Genomic DNA, 8,758 nt, shown 5'->3' with positions numbered 1-8,758 from the left:
AGCAGCAGAGACGTTTGCCGCGCTCTCCCCCAGGTCCCGGGAGAAGCGGCAGCAAAGCCCCCGCCGGCAAAACCTCCCAGCCGGAGCAGCCCCCGTCCCCATCACTGCAGCCACGGGCAGCTCCCCGGCACTTCCTTTTGGGCACTCATGCTTTAAAACCTTACAAACTGCCTTTGAATCAGGGCTGGTCCCTTGCTTTGCCGGGACGCTCCAGGTAGAGCAGCTGCCTCGCTGTAAGAGCCCGATGCTCCCGGCTGCACGTACAACCCCAGCATGGGGAGCAGAGCACCTCTCACCTCCCCGATTCATCCATGGATTCTCCCCGGCCAGCAAAACACAAAGGAGGAAAAAAAAGAAAAAAAAAAAAAGAAGGACAAGAACAGGATTTGTTTCCAAGTCTGACCAACATCAGGAAAAGAATTTAAGAATAAGGATTGGTACAAGAAGCTCCCCAACAGCCTCTGCAGGGCAGTGCCAGAGCCGCTCATCGCTGGGCCAATCTCCCATGGAGCAGACGCCGCACGCTACTGCGAGCTCTCACCAGCCTTTGAAGTGTCCTGCTTCGCTGCCATCTGAGGCGAAAAGATGTAAAAAGTTTAAACAGCCTTTTGCTTTGCTCCTGAGGGCCGTTCTTATGTTAATCTTGTTTTCCTTGCTGGGACAACATCCTTTAGATCTGAGATAACTGAGAGGAGCCTCAAAAACCAGGCTGGAGCAGAAGCAGGGACGAGAAAGCTCTGTCAGAGATGCACCTGGGCGAAGCAGTTGGCACTGCCTTCGAAGCCTTTCATGCCTCTCACTTTGATGTTCATTTTGATGTCCAGGTTTGACGTGGCATGAGGAATAACTGATTAGATTAAAATCGTCTTTGTTTAGAGTCATTAACTCCTTAAATATAAAAGTTATAAAATATTAACACGGTTTACAAACAGCCCCTAGTCACTTGTAGCCAAGGGTCAGCCGGCCCCGGCCATGCTCGCACCGGCCCCTGGGGAAACTCCCGGCAGCCAGCGGCTGGGCAGGGCTGCGACTAAAAGAAGCAGCGGTTTAACAAAGCAGTAACATAAAGCCAAACATTTTTGCCATGGAAATGCCTGGGTGGGATTTCTCCCATTGCGTAACACATGGAGGCACGCAGCGTCCTTCCAGCATGCCCGTGGGGTGCCTTTGCTTGGCACGACGGCCATGACGAGCAGCTTCAGGTAGGTGCCAGTTGGCCGGCAGGCACCCGTGCTGCTGAAGGTCAGTCTGTGCAGCTGGTGAGATGTGGGCAAGCACCCACCTTTCATCACTGTGACCTACACACACCCCCCCCCCACACGCCCCCCCTTTCCCCCCCCCCCCCCCCCCCCCCCCGGGGGGTACACTGTGGGTGCGTACAGACCCATGGGTGTCACACATCCCCCCACATGCTGCTCCATGCCTCCCTGCTTTCGCTTCCCAGCTGATAGGCAGGGTGAGAGACACAACTCACAGAGAGGACAAACACGAGAGAGATGCACATGGCTGCGGCCCCTGCATCCTTGCTGGGATCACCGCTCAGGGTGGTGGGAGCCCGCTGGGTGCCACCCGGAGCCCCTGTGCCAGCCCAGCAGCAGGGAATGGCACTTGCACCCCAGCTCTCGTCCCCCCAAAGGGACGAACCTCATCAGCAGCACTTGGTGTAAACACTCCCAGCCTCTGCAATCCTCCGACACCATCAGCAGACACTGTTCTGCTGGGCATGCACACGTACCGGCGCATCAGTCAAGACCGAGCGCCTCCTGCTCGCAGGATAAAAACGACCCTGATGACAAGTTGTTGCTGACGCTGAGGAACAGAATTGGCTGCATTAATTTGAACTCTGTTCAAAACCCAAGGGAAAGAGAGAAAAACATTTAAAAAAAAAAATCAATTACTGCCAAAGAAAGAAGGGCAGAGCCAGAAGGGAAGGGGGAAAAGCAGCAAGCACTGGGGCAAGCAAAACGATGCTGTGGGTGCTGCGGGGCTGGTAGCAAAGCCAGCCACCAGCTCTGCTGGGACACAGAGCGACTGGTGCTTTTACTTCGAGCCTGGCTTTTTGATGGGCTCTGAAACCCATGTGCTGACTCAGAGCAGCACGAGCATGGTGTGCCCCACGGGTGCACAGGATATCCTTAGCAAATTATACCAAGGGTCGTTTGATACAAAGGTTCTCCTACTGCCTCTCGCAAATTACTATTTTTAGAAGATCAAAGCCAAACATGCTTCACTGCTACCTCGAGCTCAAAGGTTCATCGTGAGTGATGCAGAGGTTTGCCACCAATGAAAGAAGGGAGGAGAGAGAGAAACAGCAGGAGGAGATGCTGCTCACATCACCCCAGCTATACCTGGGAGGGGACATCCCAGTGTACATCACCTAAGGCCATGGTCGGCCAGCCCAAAATTCCCCTTGATCCCTCTGACCATCTTCAGGCAGCCCAAAATTCCCCCTGCTCCTTCTGCTTGTGGTTTCCCCTTGGCCCCTGGTGCAAGAAAGCTCTTGCTCACACATCCATGCCATGCAAGCCCTGTGCGTGGAGTTCAGATACCGAAAAATCAATATGACGCATTGTACCTGCGTTTAAAACTAACAGCTGCAATTTCTCTTCATTTCTTGGGCTTGGCCACAACTACACCTTGAAGTTGGTCCTCCTACCCCTGCCCATGGCCATACACACGGCGCAAGGAGTGCCGCAACTCTTCCCAAGTTATAGGTTTGGTTTATTTAGGACGCAATTCTCAGTGCTCTCCAGGCATCAGTGTATAATTATTGTATAACTGTGGAGGGTTTATCAGGCTAAAAAACCCAGCACCACCCAGCGCTTGGCTTCACTACCATTTGGTGGTGACAGGTCAATGCACCTTGTGCATGGCGAGCATCAACCTTTGCCAAGCTGGACACAGCAGCACCTGCTTTCCTAAACGGTTACAGAGAATTTAAAACCCAACAACGTATGTCTGCAGGTCACATTTTCCCCTCCAGCACACCCTCCTGACCTCTGCCAGCCCTCACTTTTACCAACGTTTGCTAAGTCCACCTGAAGTTCCTCCTGGTCTCCCCCAGCACCAAAACTGGGAAGGGCTTTGCCAGCTTTTCAGATCCACACATTGCAAACGACCTCTCCTCTCTGGACCTGCTTAGGCAAATGCTAACTCTTCAGGTTAATATTTTCCATGCCAAGTGTGATTTTTTTTTTTTTTCTTCTTCCCCCTCCCTTCCCCCCGCCCCCCAGAAAAACTTCAGCCCAAATTGCTCAGCCACATCCAAGAATGAGGCTTAAAAAAAAAAAAGCTATGTTGCTCCACCCGTATGTTAAAAAAAAAAATAAAATATGGCAACCCTTTCCCTACTGGCTCCCCAACAGCAGGATATAAAATCTGGGCAGCAGTTGTCTGTGTGCTTTTTGTTGTCCTTGGGAAAATTAGCTCAAAATTGGATCGCTGTTCAGGGAAAAATAAAAAACCCCATCCAGCAGCCACGTCCCGTCCCCAAAGAGCCCAGGCTGCCCAGCACAGCCCCCACTCTGGCTGAGCAGGACCCTCCCGCAGCGGCAGGGACCCACTCCCCAATTTGACAGGGGAGAGGGGCTCCCCCTCCGTTCCCCCCAGCCCTGCTGATGATACTGCGCTCCTGCAAACATCAGCCTTCCCAATGAACTGCCCTAAATTTGCCCTTGGGACACGTCTGTCCCAAGAGGAACTGAGGTCCTACGAGGAAAAATAGCCCCCGACCGTTTAGTTAGCAACAGCTTCCTACCCAATGAAGATACTCAAGGGAGAGAGAGAGGGGAAGCAATCAGGCTCATGCAGCCAATTTAGACCTAGCATTACCTAATTTTTCTGTGCTTGACTTGCAACCTTGGTAAGCTGGTGCGTGTGGAGCTGCTATGCATATTTAACACTAAATTTCAAGCTTAAAGCCCCAGACGGTGAAAAGCATCCTTCAGCCAGGCCATCGCTGCAGCATAAGCCTCTTTGCTTGCTTTTTCCTCCCAGTAAATCTGAAAACATTGAACAGAATTTGGCCTTTCCTCCCACAGCTCCTGCCTTAAGAGTTTCCTTAATAACTTAGCGAATTTGTCTGAGGCTTTCTGAAAATCCAAATAATTCACCTCCCAACCGCTCCCTCCAATCACCTTACCACAATACTGAAAAAAGAAGAAAAAAAAACCCTGAGTAAACTGGATTTCCTGTATAAAAGCCATGCGTTGTTGTCCTTAATCTATCACACTGAAGTGCAGGCATTTCCACATGAGCTTTAATTATTTTCTCAGCCAATTTGCTTGGTGCTAAAATAAAGCTGGCTGCTCTGTAATTCCCACAGTTCTTCTGTACCTCTTTAAATTAAGGACAGAGCAGAAGAGGCTGCGCTCCTATGCAGCAGTTGCTTTCAGTGAAAGATTACTTTTTGCTGGCAGTTCAGCTGCTTCATTGTTAAATTCCTTCAGAAGAGCTGGCTGGAGCCCACCGGGCACTGGTGATTTGTTGCTCTTTAATTTCTCCGTTTGCACAGTACCTTATTCCCCTGGGGAATTTCATCTTCATCACTGCCTACATTGTCTTGACTGATGGGATGAAACTGTTTCGCTTCATCACAACATTCTCCTTCTCCCGAACTTCTCCCATCAGGCTCCGGTGACGGAGTGGAGCTCCCAAGGCTGGGAAGGGCTCCCGCAACCTGCTCCGTGTCCCCACACGGCTGGTGGGGTGCCCCTTAAACACCTCTGCCCTTGCAGCTTGCACAACTAGTTTTGGTTGGGTTTCTCTCCCACCACCCCATCCTAAAAAGGGGATTATTCCCAATGTGTAAACCCTGCACAAGCCTTAGTAACCAACACACAGGCACTGCCCCAAGCCAGGGCACTCCAGCCCCCCCCATGAGCATCACCAGTCCAGCATGCCCCACCAGCCACCACTCCCATCCCTGCTGCAGCAGCTCCTGGGCTGCCCCTCGAGCTGCTCTGTTTTGGGGCGCTGCATTTTCCACCCCCCTTCTCTCTCTTTTCTTCCTGATAACATCGCTCCATTTGTCAAGCAGCTCCACGAGCTTCCACCACCCGTCATCCCCCAGGGATTTCTGTACTTTCTATATACAGAAGAAGCCTTCGCCCTGGTAGGCTCTCCCCAATACTCCCCCAAATACACTGCCCCCAGCTCAGCACCTTCTGTGCCCAGCATGCCCCACCATCCTTCCCCTCCTGCCAGTGCTGGAGCTTAATGTTTCCCATTGTTTTAAATGGCTAATAATACTTTTACAGCTGTGCAGAAATCAATTGATTACGCTATTTGTTCTGCCGATGCCATGAAACCTTCCCATCTGCAGCTGCCTCCGATTCACCCGGTGTGAAATGAAGAGCCACACTCCTGCGGGCCGGAAAGCATGATGTGAGAAGGGCTCATGACAATAGGAGGGTTTTTTTGCCCTAATGTTAAACCATCAGCTGCTAATGTCGTATTTGTCTAGCCTGATAGGATTGCAGTGTAGGATGAAGCACCATGGTTGTGTTGTTGTTTTAAGTCGGTCATGACTGCACAAGAATACAAGCCATCACCAAGCCATGCTCCCCATTCACCGGTATCAGGTGCCAGCCTTGCAGCGGACCGTTTGGATTTCGTGGAGATCTTGAAAGCACCCCAAACCTACAGAATCCACGACAGCCCTCCGCAGATGGAGCTGAATGCTTCACCCATAGAGGCAAAACCTTCGGTGTGAGCCCAGCACCACTCACGTTTTGGATGAGCTCACCAGGGAGCAGAAGCAGCTCTAAGGAGCTTGTCTTCGGGTACCCGTGCAGGGCAAGGATGCTCTGGCCAAAGCCCAGGAGGTCTCCACCAGGGAGAGACCTCATTCATCTCAAAGACATCAGAGAGGCAAGCACCAAACAAAGCTCGTCTGTTTTTTTCTCCAGTTACGTCCTGGTCAAAGGGAAGATTTTATCTCTTTCCTACAAATGCTGCCCGGCTCAGCAGCGTGCATGAGGCACTGCGGTCTGCCCTGCTTGGTGAGGTGACAGCTCCCCGAGTGCTCCTGCGGGACCTCAGCACAGCATGTGCCCACCAAAGGCTCCCGGGGGATCCAGCGTTTGGAGTTAACGATGTGCAAGGCAGATCAGGGAGGGACTTTCTGCAATTTGCTCACCAGTTCTTGAAGCCGTGCTACGCAAGAATCGCGCTGTACGGATTTCTCAGCAGCCGGAGTGGTTCAAAGAAACCTCATGCAGCAATGGCGCACATCACCCTCTGGGAGCCTTGAGGGGTAATTCCCACAGACATGACGTAGAAACCTTCCCTTGCCACCTCCTTCGGTGGCCTGGGGGTTGACAGGACACAAAAAGGTGCAGGGCATCTCTCCGGTCCCCTCTGATTCGGCAGGTCCCTGGAGCACAGCACGGTGCCTTTTGATTCCTATTGAACGCCGCAGCTCCCCAGGGCCCTCTGCGCTCCGGCAATTAGTACAACCAGGGACTGCAGCAGCCAAGCTCACCCTCCTGCAGGCAACAGCCCATCGCAGACTGTGCCGTGTCTGTCTGTCTGTCCCAGCCTCCCCAGCCATGCGTTTCTGCCTGGTACTGCCAAAACCCAGCTGCCCCTGCCCCTCTGCCAGCAGCTGCCACCACAGCTCGGGGGCTGAAGCCCCACAGCCGAAGGGGTCACGGCGATGCCAGGCAGCCCCAGCCCGTGGTGCCAGAGCCAGGGACATCTGCAGGCACCCGGCTATGAGGGCTGCAGCAGCGGCAGGAACAGCCCCACCTTCCCAAGACCGGCGCAGATGCGAGCGAGCCACTTCCAGCCCGGTCATTGAAAAAAGCAGCTGGGTACTTGGCACGCCACCAAACTGGCACGTCCACCGCTCCCGCGACCCTGGCACCAGCAGCCCTGCCATCCCCCTGCAAACCCTCCTTCCCCTGCCCACCAAACCCCTCCTCTGCTCCAGATCTCGCCACCTCCCTCCCTCCTTCACCTCTCCTGCAGTTACTTGCTCTCCTGCCACCCTGGTCTAACGGCTTCTCCTCCGCTGCCCAGCACGGTCAGCCGCTGCTGTAAGGCAGGCGAGTGAAACACAGCACTCACGTCAGCACCGGCAGCTCCCAAAAAAAGACCTGTGCCCAGCTGGCTCCTGCCAGACCACATATCGCGGCAGCTTTTTGATCCAAGCCTTTGTCCAAGCACACCCCGCAGCTCTGCATCCTTCCCCTCTTCCTCAGCCACCGCCTGCAATGCAGCTCCAGCCCAGCAACGTCCCTGCAAGCAGCCAGAGGCCCCTGGCCCTGCAAGGACGAGGGGAGGGCATGGCTGCAAAAGCAGTGCAGCAGCAGCTGGTGCTTTATAATAACCTTCTGGGCTCAACAGCAAGTCATGGTTTTTATCCACCAGATGGATGCTGCACAGAGGCATCCAGCCCTGCAAAGAGGCATCCAGCCCTGCAAAGAGCTGCTGCAGGCAAAGACCCAACCGATGTAGCACCACATCAGGCGCTGCCAGGACCCACAGCCTTTAGCTACAGAGCAAGCAGAACCCCCCACACCACCACCCCACTTTCTACCTGCACCAACCATGAAAGCTCGGCTCCTTCACTAAACCAGAAGCAAGGCAAGGCAGCACAGGTGGCTGCGCCTAAATCCCCCACTGACCTTGGAGTGGCAGGGTGGCTGAGGAGAAGCGTATTTCAAGGGTGAACCCCTCAGTCTCTCCAGACGCTGGAGAAGCAGCGGCCCACTCCAGCGTTCGCAGCCCCGGCGCCATACTGGGGGATGAGCATCTTTCGGGGACTGTGCCCCATGAGCCACGCTGGGGTTATCCCTACTCCAGCGTTTCCTACTGGGCCACCAAGTCTCAACGCAGGACACCGGCGCTGCTCACCCATGGGTTTAGAGAGGTGTTGAGAAATGACCGTAGCAAACGCGAGGTTGGGCTCATGGCAAAGTCCACTGCAGGAAAGAGCCAGGAGAAGACACAGACCCAAACCTGGGAAGGTACCGGTGCTGCTGCAACGTGAGCATGACACGGCAAGGAACCGGCCTGTCACCAGTGCTCCCCAGGGACACTCATGCCGTACAAACATCAAGGCTGCTACTGAAGGGATATTTATTGGGGGACAGAACAAAGACAGATCCTCAACCAAAACAGGGGTTCCTCCTGCACAGTACGGCCCCATCCCAGCAAAGGCATAGAGCCCGAGCGTGCCAGCCCGGTGCTTGACATCCCCCCGCCGCGCTCCCCGACCCGCGCTGCAGAGCAGCACCAGGCAGCCCCACAGGGGATGGGAGAAAACTCTGAGGAGCACATGTGCCGCAGCGCTGTGTCAGCCCCACGAGCCCATGAAGAAGCAAGCTGCAGACGATGTCGCTCCAGTCCCACCTTGCTGCTCAGCGTTGCCAGCAGGAAAAAGGCTATTCCAACCTCCCCGCAGAGATCCCAACCTCGTGCGCTACTAACTGGAGGTTGTGCAAGTCAGCCCAGAGCCAGCCGCTGCCGCAGAGCCTCACCGGGCTGCCCCAGCCCAGCGCCCACTCCAGCCTCCAAACCCCAAAACCACTAAACACAACTGATGCCACGGAGTTGGGAAATTCAAAGGCTATTGTGCTGCTTTGTGCAAGTTTAAATATATCTGCACAGGCTCCTTGGGGTTGCATTCCTGGTGAAGCGGGTAAGATAAACAAGGCTTCCTGCAGGAACTGAGGACAATGGGGAAATAATTAGCTTTAATCCCCAATGCAGAAACAATGCAGGTAGCAGATATTTTGGACTTTCACACCCG

This window comes from Aptenodytes forsteri, unplaced genomic scaffold, assembly GCF_000699145.1.
Source record: "Aptenodytes forsteri isolate BGI_AS27 unplaced genomic scaffold, ASM69914v1 Scaffold455, whole genome shotgun sequence".
Taxonomy (NCBI): domain Eukaryota; kingdom Metazoa; phylum Chordata; class Aves; order Sphenisciformes; family Spheniscidae; genus Aptenodytes; species Aptenodytes forsteri.
This window is presented reverse-complemented; position numbering follows the sequence as displayed.